At 47.0% G+C, this 21763-nt stretch overlaps 1 pseudogene; it reads left to right on the top strand.

The window, feature by feature from the left end:
* The first annotated feature begins 406 nt into the window (after positions 1-406).
* Positions 407-21668, top strand: LOC139009574 (adiponectin receptor protein 1-like; annotated as a pseudogene).
* The last annotated feature ends 95 nt before the right edge of the window (positions 21669-21763 follow it).

Genomic DNA, 21763 nt, shown 5'->3' with positions numbered 1-21763 from the left:
ATTTCTGCTCTGAAATGATGACTAGTTTTATGCATGTTACTAAAAGAAAAGGGGACCTTTTGACAGTTTCCTGTGCTCAAACCCAACATGCTCTCTGTACAAGTCCATGATGGAACCAGAGGGAATGGGGACTGAAATAAGCACAGGCCAGGCTGGTGCTCAGAAACTCTAGCCTCACTGTAAGTGGCTTCTGCCAGCACAGGAACAAAGCCTGGGAGCGCGCGAAGACCCTGGCCAGTGGGCAATGGATCACCTGCTGGGCTTTGGACTGTGGTGTGGGGCCCTGGCCTCCAGCCGAGCCTGCCACCAGGTGTGGCTACCCTCAGAGGGAGACCTCTGCCTCCTGAGACTGAGACACCCAGCCTGTCCCCAAGCCAAAGCTGCAGGGAATTGACGGACCAGTAAGATGTCTACTCACAAAGGACTGGTGGTGGCACAGTGCAATGGGGCTCCTGTCAGTATCAGGGAAACTGACGTGGTGGAGCTGATTAAACTGTAGCCCCTGATAGAGGAGAACTGCAAATGGGGAATCACCAACCCACATAAAGCTAAGGAAGAGCAAGCATGCCTAGGAAGAGGAAGTGCGGTCCTCACCTTCTGCTGCACACACCCTATGCTCTGGAGAAGATGGAGTTCATGTGTAAGGTCTGGGAGGGACGCTGGTGGGTCATCCAGTACCATGTGCTCCCTAACTGGTGAAGGACTGCGATTCACTGCCTCAGAGCCACACACCACCTATCCCTCTTCCAGGCTTGCTCCAGGAGCATCTCCTGCATCGATACAGAAAGCAGCTGTAACTAGGCCCATCTGCTTGGTTTTGTGCTGTTTTCTTTCTGGGACTTGACCATGCTCACACCAAACACATACTCCGTGGCCCCTGAAGGAGAAGGTGGTTTTGGAATGTTTTGGGGGCAGTGCTCCGCCTCAGCTCTGCTTGGCTCTCTCCCACCATCTACTGCCATTCAGAGAGAGTCCCTCAGACAGTCTCCATCCTGGATTATGGGGAGCTGTGTCCCCTGACTCTGTTACTCCTTCTACTGCTCCCACAGCCACAGCTCACCTCCTTTCCAATGTCTATGTCCTGGGCATTCTACCATCATCGTGGCACAGGGGGACTGGTCAGTCCAAACCACTGGCAGACAAGTGCAGAAGTGTTCCTGGGCCTTGGCTTGAGTGGCCTTGTGCCCAGCATGCACTTTACTATCACCAGGGGGGTTGTCAAGGCCATCACGTGGCCAGATGGCCTGTTCTTCTTCATGGCTGGGATGTGCATCACCAGAGCTGGCCTCTATGCTGCTTGAATTTGTGAGTGCTTCTCCCCTGAGAAGTTTGACACATGGTTCCATTCGCATCAGATTTTTCATGTCCTGTGTGGGCAGCAGCCTTTGCCCACTTCTATAGAGTCTACAACCTTCAGGAATTCTGCTATGGCCTCTCAGGGGCTGTACTGATGGCTCCTTTCTCTGAGCCTCTCACAAAGTGTGGAAGGGAAACTTCGCAAGTGCTTTCATAAACAACTTCTCTGCTGAAATGAGAGGAAGCATCTGAGTGGTCTGTTTCTAGAAGAACCTCTTAGAGAATCCAGTGCTCGCCAGGCTTCAGCCCACCTTCCCATCTGAGCACCTGTGAATAAACTGTCTGTGTTCCTCACTCAGGAAGAGGGTGGGGCCCTTGGCCATGCCCCTCCTCAGAGCCCCGTGTCATCAGGGCCACTCTGTCTTCTTGGCACAGAGCATTATGCAGATCATGTTGAGATTTTACACCTTCAAAAACTATTTAGGGACAAAATGATGGACCTGAACTCTGAAAATTACGTTTCTGGAAGAAAATGTCTCTCCCTGTTGACAGAAGGAATGTCCTGGCCACACTTATTGATTTTGCATGAAGTCAATGACTAACCAGAGAGGGACTGCTGCAGCATGACAGACCATCTCTGGACATCTGTGAAGGACAGTGGGTAACAAAGCTTTCACAATGGCCAGAGGATGGGGCGATTCACCTCCTCACTCACTTTGTTTGGATGACAAGTGACCAGATATGCAAAGATTTATTGACTCATGGCTCTGGCCATAGTCTTGCAATAATAGTCAGGGACAGAAAAGAAACATCAGTGGGTAACCCTTCACGGTAACATGTGGGCAGAATGTTCTTGGACAGTTCTCACTCAGTGGGCAGAAATATTCCAAGATATTTGTATCTCAGATGCTGTTGAGGATTTCATTTTTCGAAAGGATAAAGTGGCACACTCTACATTTTCCCTCATGAATGGAATGCAAGACCATAAACAAAAGAAACAAACACAAACAAAACCTCCTTCATTCCGTTGAAATAATGGTGGTTACAAGAAGGGAAAAACCAAGAGGGAGTACAAGGCAGGTAAAGGGGGTCAAATACAAGAGGACAGATGACACTAGACATTGGCTGGTGACATAATAGAATATGCAACGTCGTACTACAAAGTCATATAAGGGAAATTTATATAATGTTATTAACCATGTTACCAAAATTAAACAATGAAATAATTTTTAAAAGAAACTGTTAGTCCCACTCTTGTTCAAGAAAAGAAGGGACATTTTTCTGTTTTTGAATAATATAAACATTTTTTTGTTTCCTACCATTTGTTCAACAAGGACATGATGAATCATCTATGGAGACTGGGAAGTAGAAAGTGTGCTATATTGCCCTAGCCAGTTTGGCTCAGTGGATAGAGCACCAGCCTGTGAACTGAAAGGTCCCGGGTTCAATTCCGGTCAAGGGCACATACCTGTGTTGTGGGCTCAATCCCCAGTAGGGGGCGTGCAGGAGGCAGCCAATCAATGATTCTCTCTCATCATTGATGTTTCTATCTATCTCTCCCTCTCCCTTCCTCTCTGAAATCAATAAAAATATATTTTTAAAAAGTGTGCTGTATTGCAATGGCTATCAGATAGTTAGTGAGAAATATTGTCTAGGAAAAGAAAAATAAATCAATGTTTAAGAGTTACAAATCCAAGTTTTTGCCCCATACTCCCACCCAAGAAGGGCAATTTCTAAATACTAGGCTGCTGCATTAGTAGATGGAGGAATGAGGACTGTTGTGGGAACCCAGTGGGTTTCCTGGGTCTAATTTCCATGTCTGTGGTGATGACAGAGACAATCTGGAAAATTTGAGTGGTCCCAAGCACCACACATAGATATGCTGTTTATCATCACTTGAGATAGCCTACTTAATTCATATCCAAGATGCCAGATTAAACTTGAATCATTTAATTTTTCTCAATGGTTCCAAACCAGTTGTGAAACAAATTATAAATGTTCAAGGTGGAGTTGTGACCGATATTGAAGGAACTAGAATACTTAAGGATTTGTCATGGACTGGAAAAGTGTGCAGGAGGAAACTCATCTATACTTATAATAGGGTAATATGCAAATTGGATGTTGTCATGTAGTGACTGATCGGGAAGCAGGCACAGGTGGGCAGGGACTTGCAGCATTGGGGAAGGGGGCAGGTACTTGTGCCAGCCCGGGACATGAGGCTGTCTCCCAGCCCAGTGTCTGGCCAGGGACGTGAGGCTTCCTCATTGGCTCCTTATGTGAAAGGTGAGCTCAGATCCTGATTCTTATTTAGTGTAGTGGAGCGTGGGAATTGGTTTATAGGATCTAGTCCAACTTGGGGAAATGTTACTACAATCTGAGAGTAGATGTAAAATAGGGATCATATTTATTTGCTCACAGGCTTGCTGCAGAACAAACAGAGTCACCATCCTCACAGAATTCAGGATGCCCCATGTGCAAACCTAGAATGAAAAGTCATCAACACCCCACATGGCCAAGAACTAGAAACTGCCCTTTGAAAGGAGCATATGCAACAGAACTGTGAGTCTTGGGAGGGCAGAAAGTAAAGCTGTCTTGCAGTTATTTTAAGAGTTTAAGGTGCAAAACTGGCATCAGAAAGTAGTGACATAACACCAAGGCCATGCAGTCATGTGGCAACACTGAGACCATGGGACCCTTGGGACAAGCGGTTTCTGACGCTGTGGGAACCTCCTGCCCCCACTCCAGACTCTGGGTGCTAGTTACAGACGACCATGTGCACAGGGATGAGGGCTCTGGGCCTACAGTGGTGGGGTTAGAGGACAGAGGACCTCCTCCCATAAAGTCTCCCACAGCCCGCGCAGCATCAGGCTGTGTGCTGCGTGCCCACTGATGGCGTCACCAGGTGATGTCACCTAGAGGGGCCGCTCAGGCAGTTTCCCTGAAGAGAGGTGCACACCCAGCTCAGAGGTGAGGAGGTACAGGCTTGGAGGCCACACAACTCCCCACAGCCCCTGCAGTGTGGCCGGAGCTGAAGCTGCAGGTCCGTCTGGCTGTTGTGGGGCCTGGACAGTGTGGTGGTCCCAGTGCTGGCAGTGAGTGCTGGGCGCCTGAATCCAGGGAGCTGCCCATGGCCCTTGCCAGCTAGACAGCTCCCCTCCTGCATCCCTCACCAAATCCAGGTCTGACCCTCATCCTCCTCACCAGACCCCAGGGGCCCAACCTTCCAAATGGTGAAATTTGATTGTGTGCCCTCACCCTAACATTTCAGTTTCACAGAACCTAACACCTCCCTTAACCCCCTCTCCTCCTATCTAACCTTTAACAGGAGCCACTGCCAACCACATATGGTCTAGAACCACTCTCTCCCCTCTATCCCCCCACCTTCCTCCATGGAAGCTGCTATTGCTTCCTGTGAACTCAAATGAAATAGGATTAATCAAAGAAGAATATGTCTGAGCAAAGACCTTGAATTAAGAAGAAATAAAGTAACTAATATACATGAGAGAAGTTAACTTCAAAGGTAATCAAGTAATTGCAAAGGAAAGATACCTGGAACATTTAAAAAATCACAGTATTCAGTAATGGAGAGGGTGTGATGAAACGGACACCTGATAGCACTGCTCTGGAGAATAGGGGACAGCATTTCTGGAGACAGTTTGACAGGATGTAGCAAATATTCAGGCTCCTGGGCTGGATGATTACATTTCCAGGAATTTATCATACATAATAATCAAAAAGTTGGGCCAGATATCATCATCATAATAAAAGGCTAATATGCAAATGGTCATCACGCTGTGACACCATAATGACCAAACAGCAGGAGGCTGTGTGTGAGGCAGGCATGGGTGGGCAGGGATTTGCAGCATGAATGGGCAGGGACTTCTGCCAGCCAGGGACGTGAGGCTGCCTCCCTGCCCAGTGCCAGGCCAGGGGACATGAATAGCAATATTAAAATAATTTCTCTAACTAATTCCCTTTTAATTTGCACAAATTTTGTGCACTGGGCCACTAGTAAGAGTAATAACAGCACTTACCTATATTGTGGCTGCTGCCAACTTGATTGCACTCAAATCCCAGGTGGACCCTAAAGGTGTCAGTGTGTGACCCATGAGGAAGTATGTTACTTTTCTGAAGAACAATAAAAGTTCTGTATTTTATTTTAGTTATACTTAATTTTTATTTTAAAAAATCTTTAATGTTGAAAGTAGCACATAAGTCCTATAAGAAATAAGGCAAGCCCCCAATTCAGGGGTCTTAGTAGAAGACGAAGCACACTCGGGAGCCAGGCAGCAGGCAAACATCTTTACTTCTATGTAGAAGGGTGCACACATGGTCTGAGGACATGCACACACTGAGCAGGCAGTCTGCTCAGCTTTCTAATCCTGATGCATGTGACCTATCCCTCACTTTTGAATGGAGCTAAGGCACACAGTCTTGCATGATTGGCTAATTCAAAGGGAGGGGTTGGCCTTTGCCATTTCAAGATGGCGGCCCTCAGGGAGCTGCAAGTCCTGCAGCCAATGTGGTGGCTGCCAGGTCACCCAGTCCAAAATGGCGGCTGTCTAAACTGTTCTTTGACAGAAAAGATGACTTGTTTATTCTCACAAGCCCCTATTTCCCCCATTGATCTCTTCCAGACTGTCCCTGTCCTCCACCCCAGGTCTTCACCACTCCATTATCTGTGTCCATGGGTTATGCACATATGGATACAAGTTCATTGGTTGATCTCATCCCACCCACCCTCCCCTGCCTTCTCTCTGTTCTATGCTTCTATGTCTCTGGGTCTATTTTTGTTCATCAGTTTATTTTGTTCACTAGAGGCCCTGTGCACAAAATCCATGCATAGGTAGGGTCCCTAGGCCTGGCTGGTGATCAGGGCCAATCTGTGGGGCAACTGGCAGGATGATTGGGGGCCCCCCACTGGCACCTGCCTTGGCTGGCCTGATGCCGCCCACTCGCCAGCCCTACCCCCCGCAACCACCGCCAATCTCCTCCCTCTGTGGGAGGTGACCAGCAGGGCAAAGGGGAACCCCTGCTGGCATCCGCCTTGGCTGTCCTGGGGCCTGCAGGCTGGGGGTAGCTCCTGCTTTGAGCATCTGCCCCCTGGTGGTCAGTGTGCGTTAATCCTGACTGGTCGTTCCAACGTTCAGTCAATTTGCATATTAGGGTTTCATAATATAGGATTAGATTCCTTATTTGTTTATTTTGATTTTTAGATTCAATTATTGATAGATAAGTACTTATTGTCACTTTATTTTTCATCTTCTTCTTCTTCATCTTCATCTTCATCTTTTTCTTCTCCCTCTTTTTAAAGAATACCTTTCATTTCATGTAATACTGATTTTAGTGGTGATGAACTCCTTTAGCTTTTTCTTGTCTGTGAAGCTCTTTATTTGACCTACAATTCTAAATGATAGCTTTGCTGGATAGAGTAATCTTGGTTAAAGGTCCTTGCTATTTATTACTTTGAATATTTCTTGCCATTCCCTTCTGGCCTGCAAAATTCCACTGAAGCAAGTTCTGGTCAATAGGGGTGTCTCCTGCACAGAAGCTCTTCATTGTAGTTGCAGCTGGTCCTCACAGCCAATTGGCCTGGAGGTCAACTCCTCCCAGTGACACCAACAGCAACCAAAGCTCAACTACAACAAGACTATGCACAAAGCCCACACAGGGGCACACGTAAAGTGCCCAGCTCAGGTGAATGGGGAGGCTGAACCACTGGGGCCTGCAGAACACCTACTACACAAAGCCACTCTGCCAATTCCAGAAGACATAGCAGCTCTACCTAATACATACATTCATATCTTAAAAAAAAAAAAAACAAGATAATTTCAAAGAGGATTTTCGATTTTAAGAAAAAAAAGGCAAAATTGAAAATCACATCCAGTGTTTACTTTGCAGGACCCATTATAGAGGCAATGAAAGTGCCAGGAGCAAGAATGGCCCCTTCAAGCTTTTTCCTGAAAGAGCAGACTCAGCATCTCAGCTTCAGGTCACACTAGTTTTGAATGTGTCTATTAGCATCTGTACTTTATCTCCATGGCTGCTGTGTATCTGTGAGCATGGTGTGAATAAGGTTGTTGATTTTTGCTTTACAACATCTTGGCTCAGGGGAAGTTTTCTGGGAATGTTCTGTTTCAGTCAGTGGCAGCAGCTGTGTACATACATGAGGAGAGAAAGACTTATGAAATCGATAATTATATTCTTAGAAATATAGTTTCTTAAATCGGAAATTGTCTTAATGCTCTTAGTTGTAATTCATCCAATCTAAACCACATTTTACATTTTGTCCATGAACTTTGGTGGCACAGAAATGGCGGGAATGTGTGTTGATAGTACTTGAAATTGATAATAGGACCGCAGTTTTTCTCAATGTGTCTGCTTTGTTTTTGCAACTTGAAATGTTCACCATTGACTGTGTTGTGGGGACAGGTCATTTTAAAAATCAACCATGTAGTCAAAGACTGAGAATAATGAAACCCTCTTTACTGGATGTTTGTATTTATTTGGTTTATCTATTGGTTCTGTGGTGTTTTCTGTCTCTCTCTCTCTCTCTCTCTCTCTCTCTCTATGTATGTATATATATGTATATATATATGTGTGTATATATATATATATATATTCCCCTTTTTCTTTTCTCTCCTATCTTTTCTTCTCTCTCTCTCTCTCTCTCTCTCTCTCTCTCTCTCATATCATTTGTACTCTCTTTTCTCTTCCCTAATTCTCTTTTCTCAGGTGGTCACTTATATTGGGGTTATCAGTGTCGTGAGTACATTCATGCTTCGTTCCCCTTGAGTCATGTCTTGTTAAGGTGAATTTTATCCTGTCTGGCTAAAGTGCTAGAGAGCAAGCCACATAACCAGACACCTGGAGAGGAGGATCAGCGACGCATGCAGCTCACTCCTGTCCAAAGAGCAGGAGCCGTGCAAGCAGCCCACACACATCCAAGGAGCAGCAGACTTGCAATCAACCTGTCCAAGTCCAAGGAGCAGTAGCCCCACAAGCAGCCCACCACATCAGAGGAACAACAGCAACATGCAGCCAGCCCCCATTCAAGGAACAACAGCCACATGAGCAGTCTGCCCCAGTTCAAGGAGTAGCAGCTGCGTGTGTAGCCAACCCCCATCCAAGGAACAGCCTCGTGATCAGCACACCCTCTGTCTGAGGAACAGCAGCTGTGTGAGAAGCCTCCCCACAGCAGCCAGAGGAGCCACCACGGCCGTGAACAGCACCCACCAGAGAAGCTACTGCCAACTGAGGAGCAACTGCTACCACAACTGCCCAAGGAGCAACTGCAGCCCGAGGAGAGACAGCCACCCAAGGAGCAGCCCCTGAATGACTCAACAACTAGATCTGTTGGTGAGATAAAACATGGGTAGACAAAGAAACCCCCAAAGGAAAGAAGAGGAGGACTCGCCAGATAAGCAGATAAGTGAAACAGAGGCATGCAACATGTCAGAAAAAGAATTCAGATTAAGGGTCCTAGAGTGCATAAACAGGATGGAGGAAAAAATCAACAACTTATGCAAGAATCAAGAAGAAACTGATGAAAAAATCAACAACTTATCTAAGAATCAAAAAGAAATGGATGAAAAAATCAATAATTTATGTAAGAACCAAGAAGAAATGAAGAGTGATATAGATGCAATAAAAAACACCATTGAAAGTTTCAACAATAGACTATGAGAAGCAAAGACTGAATTAGCGAATTAGAAGACAGGGAAACAAAACACACCCAAACTGAACTGCAATTGGAGAAAAAAATTAAATACAGGAGGAGAGCCTAAGGGAGCTATGGGACAACATGAAACAAAACAACATATGATTAATAGGGTTGCCAGGACAACAGAAAGAGGAACAAGGGTTAGAAAACCAATTTGAAAAAATAATATCAGAAAACTTCCCTGAGGTGGGGAAGAAAAAAGTCACACAAGCACAGAGAGTCCCAAACAAGATGGACCCAAAAAGAACCATGCCAAGACACATCATAATTACCATGGCAAATGTTCAGGACAAAGAGAGAATCTTACAAGCTGCAAGAGAGAGATGGAGAGTTACGTACAAGGGATTTCCCATTAGATTATCAAATGATTTCTCAACAGAAACACATCAGGCCAAAAAAGAATGGACGGAAATTTACAAGGTGATGCAAAGCAAAGGACTGAATCCAAGAATACTCTTTCCAGCAAGGCTATCATTCAAAATTGAAGGGAAATAAGAAACTTCACAGACAAAAAAAGGTTAAGGGAGTTTATCACCACCAAGCCAGCAATGCAAGAAATGCTAAAGGGACTGGTGTAAAAAAGAAGAAATAAAAAGCTAAGAAAGAAAACAGGCACAAAATATAGAAATAGCTACAAACAAGTACCTTTCAATAGTAACTTTAAACGTAAATGGACTAAATGCTCCAATCAAAATACATCAAGTGGCTGAACGGATATAACAATATGACCCATATATTTGATGTCTACAAGAGACCCACCTCAGAATAAGGGACTCACACAGACTGAAAGTGAAGGGATAGAAAAATATCTTTCAGGCAAATGGAAATGAAAAAAAAGCTGGGGTAGCGATACTTATATCAGACAAAATAGACCTCAAAGTGAAGGGCGCAACAAGAGATAAGGAAGGCCACTTCATAATACTAAAGGGGTCGATACAACAATAAGATATAACCCTGATAAATATATATGCACCCAATGCAGGAGCACCCAAATACATAAAAAAAACTCCTGGAAGATATCAAGGGAGAGATCGACAACAATACAATCATGGTAGGAGACTTTAATACACCACTGACATCACTGGATAAATCCTCTAGACAAACAATCAGCAAAGAAATAGCAATCCTAAATGACTCACTAGATCAGATGGACTTAATTGACATCTTCAGAACATTTCAACCCAAAGCTGCAGAATATACGTTCTTCTCAAGTGCACATGGGACCTTTTAAAAAATGTACCACATATTGGGTCACAAGCAAAGTCTCCCTAATTTCAAGAAGATTGAAATCATACCAAGCATCTTCTCAGATCACAATGGCATAATATTAGAAATAAACTACAGCTGAGGCCGGTTTGGCTCAGTGGATAGAGCGTCAGCCTGCGGACTGAAGGATCCCAGGTTCAATTTCGGCCGGGGGCATGTACCTGGGTTGCGGGCACATCCCCAGTGGGACATGTGCAGGAAGCAGCTGATCGATGTTTCTCTCTCATCGATGTTTCTAACTCTCTATCTCTTTCCCTTCCTGTCTGTAAAAAATCAATAAAATATATTTTTTAAAAAAAGAAATAAACTACAATAAAAAACAACCCAAAATACTCAAACACTTGGAAGCTGAATAGCATGTTATGAAATATTGATTGGGTTACCAATGAGATCAAAGAAGAAATTAAAAACATCCTGGAAACTAATGACAATGAAAACACAACAATCCAAAACCTATGGGACACAATGAAAGCAGTCCTGAGAGGGAAGTTTACAGGCCTACCTCAAAAAACAAGAAAAAATGGTAGTAAATCGTCTAACTCTACAACTCAAAGAATTAGAAAGAGAGCAACAAGAAAAGCCCAGAGTGAGCAGAAGGAAGGAGATAATAAAGATCAGAGCAAAAAAAATAAATAAATAAAGATCAGAGCAGAAATAAATGACATAGAGACCAAAAAAACAGTACATAAAATCAACGAAACCAAGAGCTGGTTCTTTGAAAGGATAAACAAGATTGATGAACCTCTAGCCAGGCTCACCAAGAAGCAAAGAGAGAGGACCCAAATTAACAAAATCAGAAATGATAGAGGTGAAATAACAACAGACCCCACAGAAATACAAATGATTGTTAAAAAATACTATGGACAACTCTACTCCAACAAACTAGACAACCTGGAGGAAATGGACAAATTCCTAGAAAAATACAACATTACAAAACTCAATCAGGAAGAATCTAAAAATCTCAATAGGCCAATAACTATGGAAGAAATTGAAGCAGTCATCAAAAAGCTTCCAGCAAACAAAAGCCCAGGGCTAGACAGCTTCACAGGGGAGTTTTACCAAACATTCAAGAAAGAACTAAAACCTACCCTCCTCAGACCACTACAAAAAAATCCAAGAGGAAGGAACACTTCCAAGCTCATTCTATGAAGCCAGCATCACCATAATACCAAAACCAGGGAAAGACAACACAATGAAAGAGAATTACAGGCCAATATTCCTCATGAACATAGATGCCAAAATTCTCAACAAAATCTTAGCAAATTGGATCCAGCAGTACACCAAAAAGATCATACACCATGACCAAGTAGGATTTATCCCAAGGATGCAAGGATGGTACAATATTCGAAAATCAATAAACGTGATACATCACATAAACAAATTGAAAGAAAAAAAACACATGGTCATATCAATTGATGCAGAAAAAGCATTTGACAAATTCCAACACCCATTTCTGATAAAAACTCTCAGCAAGGTGGGTATAGAAGGATCATACCTCAACATAGTAAAAGCCATATATGACAAACCCATAGCCAACATCATACTCAATGGACAAAAACTATACCCACTTCCCCTAAGATCAGGAACAAGACAGGGATGCCCACTCTCACCACTCCTGTTTGACATAGTACTGGAAGTATTAGCCATTGCTAAATGAATTTGGCAATGTAACAGGATACAAAATTAATGCCAAGAAATCTATGGCATTTCTATACACCAATAGTGAACTTACAGAAAGAGAGACTAAAAAAGCAATCCCATTTACCATTGCACCAAAAAAATTAAGCTACCTGGGAATAAACTTAACTAAAGAGGTAAAAGACCTCTACTCAGAAAACTACAGGGAATTGAAAAAAGAGATATAGGAAGACATAAACAGATGGAAGGACATAGCATGTTCTTGGATTGGTAGAATCAACATCATTAAAATGTCCATACTACTGAAAGCAATCTATAAATTCAATGCACTTCCCATTAAAATACCAATGGCATATTTTACAGGCCTAGAACGAACTCTCCAAAAATTCATCTGGAATAAAAAAAGACCCCGAATAGCTTCAGCAATCCTGAGAAAGAACAAAGTAGGTGGGATCTCAATACCAGATATCAAGCTGTTTTACAAAGCCACTGTTCTCAAAACTGCCTGGTACTGGCACAAGAACAGACATATAGATCAATGGAATAGAATAGAGAGCCCAGAAATCGACCCGAACCAATATGCCCAATTAATATTCGACAAAGGAGGCAAGAACATACAATGGAGTCAAGACAGTCTCTTCAATAAATGGTGTTGGGGAAATTGGACAGATACATACAAAAAAATGAAACTAGACTACCAACTTACACCATACACAAAAACAAACTCAAAATGGATAAAGGACTTAAATGTCAGACAGGAAACCATTAAAATACTAGAGGAATCCAAAGGCAACAAAATCTCAGACATATGCCGAAGCAATTTCTTCACTGATACAGCTTCTAGGGCATTGGAAACTAAAGAGAAAATAAACAAATCAGACTACATCAAAATAAAAAGCTTCTGCACCGCAAAAGAAACCATTAAGAAAACAAGAAAGCCCACTGCATGGGAGAACATATTTGCCAATGTTATCACCAATAAGGGTTTAATCTCCAACATTTATAGGGAACTCATACAACTTAACAAAAGGAAGATAAACAATCCAATAAAATAATGGGCAAAGGGGAGAACCAAGATGGTGGCATAAGGTACAGACCTGTGCGTGCTGCCTCCCACAACAACGTTGAAAATACCAACTATAAGACAAAACAGCGATCATTAAGAACCATGGGAAAGCTGGCCCAGTGGAAGTTCTACAACTGGAAGGAAAAAAAGAAGAGCATTGAGACTGTGTAGTATATGCAGAGGCACCAAGAACAGAGGTACAGGGTTGCGTGCCAGGTGGGATGCAACTGGATGTGCGTTTTTGTGTTTTTTTTCAATCGAAAGGGGTTACAAAGTCTCGAATTCACTGAGCTTGTTTGGGGCGGTATTCTGAGGTCCCAGACCCCTATGGCGAGAGGCAGGACAGTCTTGCAGTGGGTCGGAAATCGAGGGCAGCTTTCTCACGGAGCTGCTCGCCGGCACTCGTTGACGCAAAGACATGGAGTCGTGGAGACGCCATTGCTATTTTCTCTGCCCTGGTGACTCCCTGAGACCCCACCCTAGTCAATTTAAATCACTGCCCAAGATGTGCCAGTGGCACAAAAGGAACTACATGTGCTTTTGCAGCCCAACAAACTGCAGATTTCAACTCCTTGCACCCATAAGGGACACACTCAAGAAGCAGAGTCAGGTTTGGAGGAAGCTGGAACCGGACCCAGCTGGGCCGGTAACATGGAACCGCTGTACCAGCAAATGCACAAACAGGTCCACCAGATCCAGTCTCACATGGGATGCCGGGAGACGGCAGACAAGCAGTCTGTGCACTTAGTAGAAAAGGAAATCCAAGCAAGCATACCAGATATTCCGCCAGCAAGAACGCCTGGAGATTTTGTCCAGCAAGGAGCCGCCCAACAAAAGACAGAATACCAAACTTCGTGTTGACCAGTTAAAGTATGATGTCCAGCACCTGCAGACTGCTCTCAGAAACTTCCAACACCGGTGATACCCAAGGGAGCAGCATGAGAGACAGTGAAAGGAGCTTCTGTCTCGCACCTTCACCCCCAACGTGGGATGCGGCGCCCCCTGCAAGGCTGAGACAGCCCCTGTTAGGCTGAGACAGTCCCTGTGAGGCTGAGACGGTCCCTGTGAGGTTGTGATGGCCCCTGTAAGGCTGAGACGGTCCCTGTGACACTGCGGCACCCCCTGTGAGGCTGAGACAGTCTTCGTGTGGCCGAATACAGGGACACGTTGCAGATGGAAATAGCTACATTTTCCATGTGTATGACCTGGCAACAGAGAGCGTAAAGATGGAAGAGGATGGGACAGGGTAAGGGCAGAGGGTGGGGTGGGAACTGGGTAGAGGGGAGCTATGGGGGGAAAAAGGGGGAACAACTATAATAATCTGAATAATAAAGATTTATTTTAAAAAATGGGCAAAGGACCTAAATAGACACTTTTCAAAAGAGGACATTCAGAAAGCCAAGAGACATATGAAAACATGCTCAAAATCACTAATCATCCAAGAGATGCAAATCAAAACAACAATGAGGTACCATCTCACACCTGTCAGAATGGCTATCATCAACAAATTAACAAACGACAAGTGCTGGAGAGGATGTGGAGAAAAAGGAACACTTGTGCACTGCTGGTGGGAATGCAGGCTGGTGCAGTCACTATGGAAGACAGTATGGAGTTTCTTCAAAAAGTTAAAAATGGAACTCCCATTTGACTCAGTGTTCCCATTTCTAGGAATATATCCCAAGAAATCAGAAACACCAATCAGAAAGGATCTATGCACCCCTATGTTCATAGCAGCACAATTCACCATAGCTAACTAAGATCTGGAAACAGCCTAAGTGCCCATCAGTAGATGAATGGATTAGAAAACTGTGGTACATCTACACGATGGAATACTATGCTGCTGTAAAAAAGGACCTCTTACCATTTGCAACGGCTTGGATGGAACTGGAGAGCATTATGCTAAGTGAAATAAGCCAGTCAATGAAAGAAAAATACCACATGATCTCACTCATTCATGGATAATTAAGACCATTATAAACTGATGAGCAAAAATAGATAGAGGCAGAGCAACATCGAACAGACTGTCAAACTACAGCGGGAAGCCTGGGGAGGGTTGGGGGGGCGCGAGTAAGAGATCAACCAAAGGACTTGTATGCATGCATATAAGCATAACCAATGGACACAAGACACTAGGTGGCATGGGAGGCTAGGGGAGGGTCAAGGGGAGAAAAAAAAAAGAGACATATATAATACTCTTTGTAATACTTTAAGCAATAAAACAATTTTAAAAAGGAAAATAATGATGTTAGGATCTGAGATTCTGGATTTGAAACTGTTAGGTCAGAGGGAGCCCAGGATCAGATGCATGCAAATGTGTGATGAGATAATGGAACCTCCCTGGAATTTATAACAGATCAGCCTGCCAGACACAGATACTGCCTCCTCCCTGGTATCCACGACGACCCCCACACAGATACTGACTCCTTCCTGAATACCCTGCTGACCCCCTGTGGCGGGAACTTCCTCAGTTAATGCCCCTGCCCCTCATCTAACCACAGTATAAAACTAAGTGCCCCCCTCCCTGTTGGCGCAAATTCACTGGCTCTGCTTTTGGGCTTGTGAGTTTCTCCCGGGGACGCAGAATAAAACTTTCTCCTTTCCTATAATCTGACCGGCTTGGTTCTCCTTATAGTCTGTGCCACCTCCTGAGCCACATAACATTTGGTGCCGAAACCCAGGAGGCGTGTGCACCCCATTTGGTGGTGCCTCCACGGCTCAGGGTGCCCGCCTCTCCCTCCTCATGGCTCTGGACCCCTCAGGACCGCATTTCTTCAGCTCAGCAGCCTTTTCTGGTTTGGCAGCATTAGCGGTGAGTCCCGCCCCACCCCCTTCCGGTCCCTGTGGCCGCCTGCCTGCCGGCGTCTCTGTCCTTAAAACTCGGCTGCATCAGAGATTGCCTTTCCAGACCCTTCCAGGAAGGGCTCCTCCAGACCTCGGAAGGTAGCAGAGACATCTCTACCTTCCCCGGTCCCTCCGTCCGTCTGTAGCCTGGGTCAAACCGCTGGGATGCTGGCCTTTGGCCCATGCTACAGGCCACAGGTATTGAGCATGGGGAATCCAAATTCCAAACCTGATAGGAGCACACCTCTAGGGTGTCTGCCCGCCAGCCTGGCTAAACACTAGGCCTGCCCCGGACTTGCATCTGCAACGTAGCATGGCCTCAGTATGAAAATGGGACCTTGACTTTACCATTCGTAAGGATCTCAGTAATTTCTGCCAGCAACCCGGGAAATGTGCCTAAGTCTCTCTCTCTCTCTCTCTCTCTCTCTCTCTCTCTCTCTCTCTCTCTCTCCCCCTCTCTCTGCATCCCCGTCCCTTCCCCCAAAGCCCCTTTCACCTCCTCTCCTCGCCCCGTCCTTTCTCCTCCAGCCAGGCTGTGGCCATGCCGTGCGCCGCTGAGCCCGCAGTGTGTGTGTGTGGGTGGGTTCCTGTGCCGTGTGTGTGGGGGGGCAGGGGGGGGCCTTCGGATGCCCCGCGCCCCTCCGTGGCGCCGCAACGTGCGCTGCACCCTCGTCCTCGGGTAGTCCATCTGCCCGCTTCGCTGCCGTTGGGAAGTGGTCCGCCAGGCTGGGGTTGGTGCTGTGCCGCCCCCTCTCCTCCTCCCTCTGCTACCCCCGTCAGGTGATGCTTTCGGTGATGCTTTCTCCTCTAACTGCTGACCCTCCCCCCTCTTCCACCGCGGGCTGCCGCCGCCACTGCCACTGCAGGAGCCAGAAACTCAAGCCGCTGGGCGACCCCACCCTCCCCCACCCCCACCTGCTTCCCCAGTCAGTAAGCACAGGCACTTGCAGGCTTCGGAGCCTGTTCCCTCCTTCCCTCTGCCCCGCCCCAGGGAGGTTGCAGCGTCTGAGTACAATTGAGAAGTGAGAAGCGACTGGGGTCCTTCTCCGCCAACCCCACCCAGGATCATTCATCTCCGTTTCTCCCGCTCTTCCCCCCCCCCCACACACACCTCTGCCATGGAAACCTATACCTCACGCCTTGCCCTCTGAGAGTTCTCTGAGAGTTCTAACTGCCCATCTCCCCCTGAGCATTCGTGTTCATTCTAACTGCCCGCCTCGCCCTGTGTGCTCTCCACTGAATCTCCAGCAATTGAATTCATAGTCGGCTGGCCAGTTCTCTTTGCGATAGGTTGCAGCTGGGAAGGATATATCCGGGTAGCCATTCTCTCTCACTTTCTGTTCTTCCTCAAATTGGAAAACTCCTCGGCTCTTTCTCTTCAGACCCTCTTAACCAGCAGCCACCTTCTCCCTATCCTTAAGAGCCAAAATCCTGAGAACGTGAGCTCCCAAACAGTCTTTCCTATCTAACACTCATTCTCAGGCCACCCAAAGACTCCCTTCCTCAACAGCCTCTTCTTTTTCTGTGCCCATTCTACCTCTGAGGGAGGCAGCAGGAACTGAGGGCATAGTCTGAGTCTATGCCTCATTGTCTACGTCCAGCCTCACAGATTGAGAGGCATCTCAGGTTTTTTTCCCCCCTGACCTTGAGGATGGCCCTCAGACCCCGGTCTGAGATCTAGTGCACATGGCCTTTAAGATTTTAATGCCCGTGAAGAGAAAGCAGAGTCAGATCGGGAGGCCCGCATTTGACAGCCGGTAGACCTGCAAACTCAAGCCTTGGTTGCAGCCCTGTGGCTGACGGCAGCCGTCATGGCCCCAAGGGGGCCGTGCGCGGTGGGGGTGCACGCTATCCGGAGAATGCTTGAAATGCGGAAATGAAGGCCACTGGGCAAAGCAGTGCCCCCGGTCCCGGGTCCAACCAAGCCCTGCCTGGCGTGTGGTCGAAGTGGCCACTGGAAAAGTGATTGCCCCTGGAAAAGTGGTGGGCCCTCTGCGCCCCAGCGTGGAGGGGCCGCCCTTCCAGGTCATGACCCGCCGCTGGCCATACTGGGACTGGCCGAAGACTGAAGGTGCCCTGATACAATGACCCCCCACCACCCTCGCCGAGCCCAGGGCTATGCTGAAGGTAGTGGGTCTCCTTCTTGATCGATAAGGGGCTGCCTTCTCTGTCCTGCCCTCCTTTTCAGGGCTCCTTTTTTCTTCCACGATCTCAGTCATGGGTATTGATGGCAAATACACCTGCCTGCTGACCACCGGACCCCTTCCCTGCCTCCTTGATGATAGCCCTATAACCCACTCATTCTTAGTCATGCCTTCGTGCCCCGTGCCCCTGTTTAGGACGAGATATTCTCACCAAACTAGGGGCCACTCTGCAGCTTGGAGCCCTTCAGCCTCCCTGCTCCTTCCACTCCTGGCCTCCTCCCTTCATGGGGACGCTGATCCCCCACTGCCATGTGTCCCCTTATGGGGCCCAGTTGTCCCAGATCGCAGTCGCTTACCTCAGTCTCGCTGTGAATGCCTTATCTCCTTATCTCCTCCATGACTGTCCCCTCCTCTGAACAAGGAATGTTTTCCTTCCTCAGGCTCACTGGGTACTCTCGCCTCCAGGTTCACAACTGTAGTCTTCTTGCAAACCTCCTCTATGACATGACATGGCGAAGGGACCCCCTCACTGAGCCCACAGATCCCCAGGCCAACATCCTCACCCCTTTAATGCTTTGAAAAGTCCTCTTACCTCAGCGCCTTCTCGCCCCATCCCCCTCCACCCTTCCCAAAGGAAACCTCCTTGAATGCACAGGTTTATTCAATAGTCTGGCTATTATCAGAAACTGAGATCATTATCTCTGGGAAAAAAAATGCAACTTTAGAATCCAAACGGCTAGAAGCCTGGGAGCAGGCAGCCTGCTCCCTCCCCCCGCCCCCCTCCCACCTTTTCTCCAGCCTCATATCCAGGTCCCTGGCTTCCACTGCTCCTTCCCTTTCTCTTTTCCCTTGGGTAACAGCGCATTCTAACATTCCCTCCCACTTTCACTGCAACACCTACCTCTCTCAGGCTCACCAAATGCCTCCCACCATCCCCGAAGAAGATTCGGTGACACCATCCAGGACCTGATGACCCATCAATCCTAACAGGTTCTTACCTGGCCAGGGACCCTCCAATTTTTATTCCGGAAGAAACTCAGGTTTTTAATATTTTCAGGTGAAACGGACATGGAATGATGAGGGAGTCATCAATTCTACTGTCTGGGATGGGAAATCCTCTAGTGCAGGGGTGGGCAAACTTTTTGACTCGAGGGCCACAATGGGTTCTTAAACTGGACCGGAGGGTCGGAACAAAAGCATGGATGGAGTGTTTGTGTGAACTAATATAAATTCAAAGTAAACATCATTACATAAAAGGGTGCGGTCTTTTTGTTTTTTTTAGTTTTATTCATTTCAAACGGGGCCGGATCCGGCCCGCGGGCCGTAGTTTGCCCACGGCTGCTCTAGTGTCACTCTCTATTTACGAACCCTGAACCTACTCTTATGCCCACCTTCATCAACACAACTTTCCATCTACTCTCTAACATCAATCCCTCCTCCTCTACATCCTGCTGGATTTGTCTGTCACTGACTTGAACCCTCATCATAGCCACTCAATTCCAACCTATTGGACCATCTAACTAAACTCTCTCTAGAAATTCGCAGCTCCTGGCTGAACCTCCTGCCCATGGCCCCGACCAAAATCCGGGCTACACCAGGAGCCCCACCTTCTTAAGCCCTTTTGAACTCCTATATGGGAGACCCTTCTTGCTCAGCCACCGTCTCCCTACTGATCCTCCTCCCCTGGGTACTTATCTTCCATATCTCTCCTTACTCAGGCAATTGCTCCCAGAACACATGGACAGATTTCTGTTCAAGCCAGAGCCGACCAACCAGGACTCCCAAGGACCAGCCCTTCACCCTGGTGACTCGGTCCTTCTTAAGAATCTACATCCAAAAGCCTTGGAGCCTAGGTGGACGGGACCTCACACTGTAATCCTTACAACCCTCACCACGGCCAAACTACTTGGCGACCCGTAGTGGCACCACCTCTCCAGACTCAAGAGGACCCTGGACTTCTATAAATGTGAGGTGTTGGGCCCCACTAGGGTCTGCCTTGGTTGCCCTCCCCCCCCCCTCCTCCTCCCGGCCCTGAGCAACCTACTCCCACCCCCACCCGCTTATGTGTGGAGGTTCGAGGTCCGTGAAATCTACTACCAGACAGCAAACAAGTCACCCAGCAGGTAGGATCTCAGGACTGCCCTCTGGTCGGATGCCAGACAAAGATCCTGATGGCTGTCAACATCTGGTCAGTGGCCAATGGTGGCCAACCCTATGTCTGTTTTGCTTATGACCAGCGGAACCCAGACAGGTGTAATCAAGATGTCAACACCTATGGGGGTTGCCACTGGAGGGACTGTGTCATCCATGATGACTATAATGGGGTCAGGGGTAGCCCCCCTTTTTTCTCTTTAGGAACTCAAAACTCCAGAGCCCACCCTGCCCCCACGGATGTGCTACCAGATCAGTAATCCAGTAACTGGGGGCGAGCCACTTGGAACTGTACTCAAAACCACACCGCAGCCAGTACACCAAGGCCAGCCTGGGTACCTTCTTTTGGTGCAACAGCACCTTAAGCAACTGTATAAACTCCTCTGACCCTGGGCCTTGCTTTATGGTCACAGTAGTTCCCCAACTGACCTTGTATGGAGAGTCGGAGCTCGCCTGGCTGCTCCTTCCATCCTACCCCCGGTCCTGCCTTCCTCCCTGTCATGTTAGGGGTGAGTATCACTGCCTCGGTAGGCCTCACTGTGGGGCCCTCAGGAATAGTCTAGTCACTGCTCAGTACTTTAATGACAAGCTCCAGTTAGCCCTGGAGTCTACTACCGCCTCTTTTAGCCTCCCTACAGCAGCAAGTGACATCAATAGCCCCGGTAGCCCTACAGAACAAGCACGCCTTAGACCAGGGGTCCTCAAACTTTTTAAACAGGGGGCCAGTTCACTGTCCCTCAGACCATTGGAGGGCCGGACTATAGTTTTAAAAAAAACTATGAACAAATTCCTATGCACACTGCACATATCTTATTTTGAAGTAAACAAACAAAATGGGAACAAATACAATATTTGTTTTTGCATGTGGCCCACGGGCCGTAGTTTGAGGACCCCTGCCTTAGACCTTCTGACTGCAGAAAGAGGAGGAACCTGCATATTCCTTCAGGAAGAATGCTGCCACTACGTCAACGAGTCCAGAGTAGTGGAGCAAAATGTGCAGATCCTGACTAAGCTGAGTGAAGAACTACATACAAGATACTCCCGGAACAGCTCTCTTTTCAACTTGTCCAAAGCCCCTTAGCTACCTGGGTCCTACCCATGATAGGGCCCCTGATTCTCATCTGTGTCTTTTTTCTCCTAGCCCCCTGCCTCCTCAAGTTCATCCGCTCCTGGATAGCGGAGATGTCACAGGTGACTGTGAATCAGTTCCTGCTCCATCCCTACACTCAGCTGCCCTCCAACTGCCTCTGCCTGACCCTGGCCTTTAAAACCCCCTTTTGTCATCCCTGGTCAGCTGGAAGAGGTCAGAATGAATCTGCGTCCCCTATCACTAAAAGGTGGGGATGTTAGGTCGGAGGGAGCCCAGGATCAGATGCATGCAGATGTGTGATGAGATAATGGACCCTCCCTGGAATTTCTAACAGATCAGCCTGCCAGACACAGATACCAGCTCCTCCCTGGTATCCACGACGACCCCCACACAGATACTGACTCCTTCCTGAATACCCTGCTGACCCCCTGTGGCGTGAACTTCCTCAGTTAATGCCCCTGTCCCTCACCCAACCGCAGTATAAAACAAAGCGCCCCCCCTCCCTGTTGGTGAGAATTCACTGGCCCTGCCTTTGGGCTTGTGAGTTT

The sequence above is a fragment of the Myotis yumanensis genome, unplaced genomic scaffold (assembly GCF_028538775.1).
Source record: "Myotis yumanensis isolate MYYU_CA2020_CCGP unplaced genomic scaffold, mMyoYum1.0.hap1 SCAF_4, whole genome shotgun sequence".
NCBI classification, from domain to species: Eukaryota; Metazoa; Chordata; class Mammalia; order Chiroptera; family Vespertilionidae; genus Myotis; species Myotis yumanensis.
This window is presented reverse-complemented; position numbering and strand designations above follow the sequence as displayed.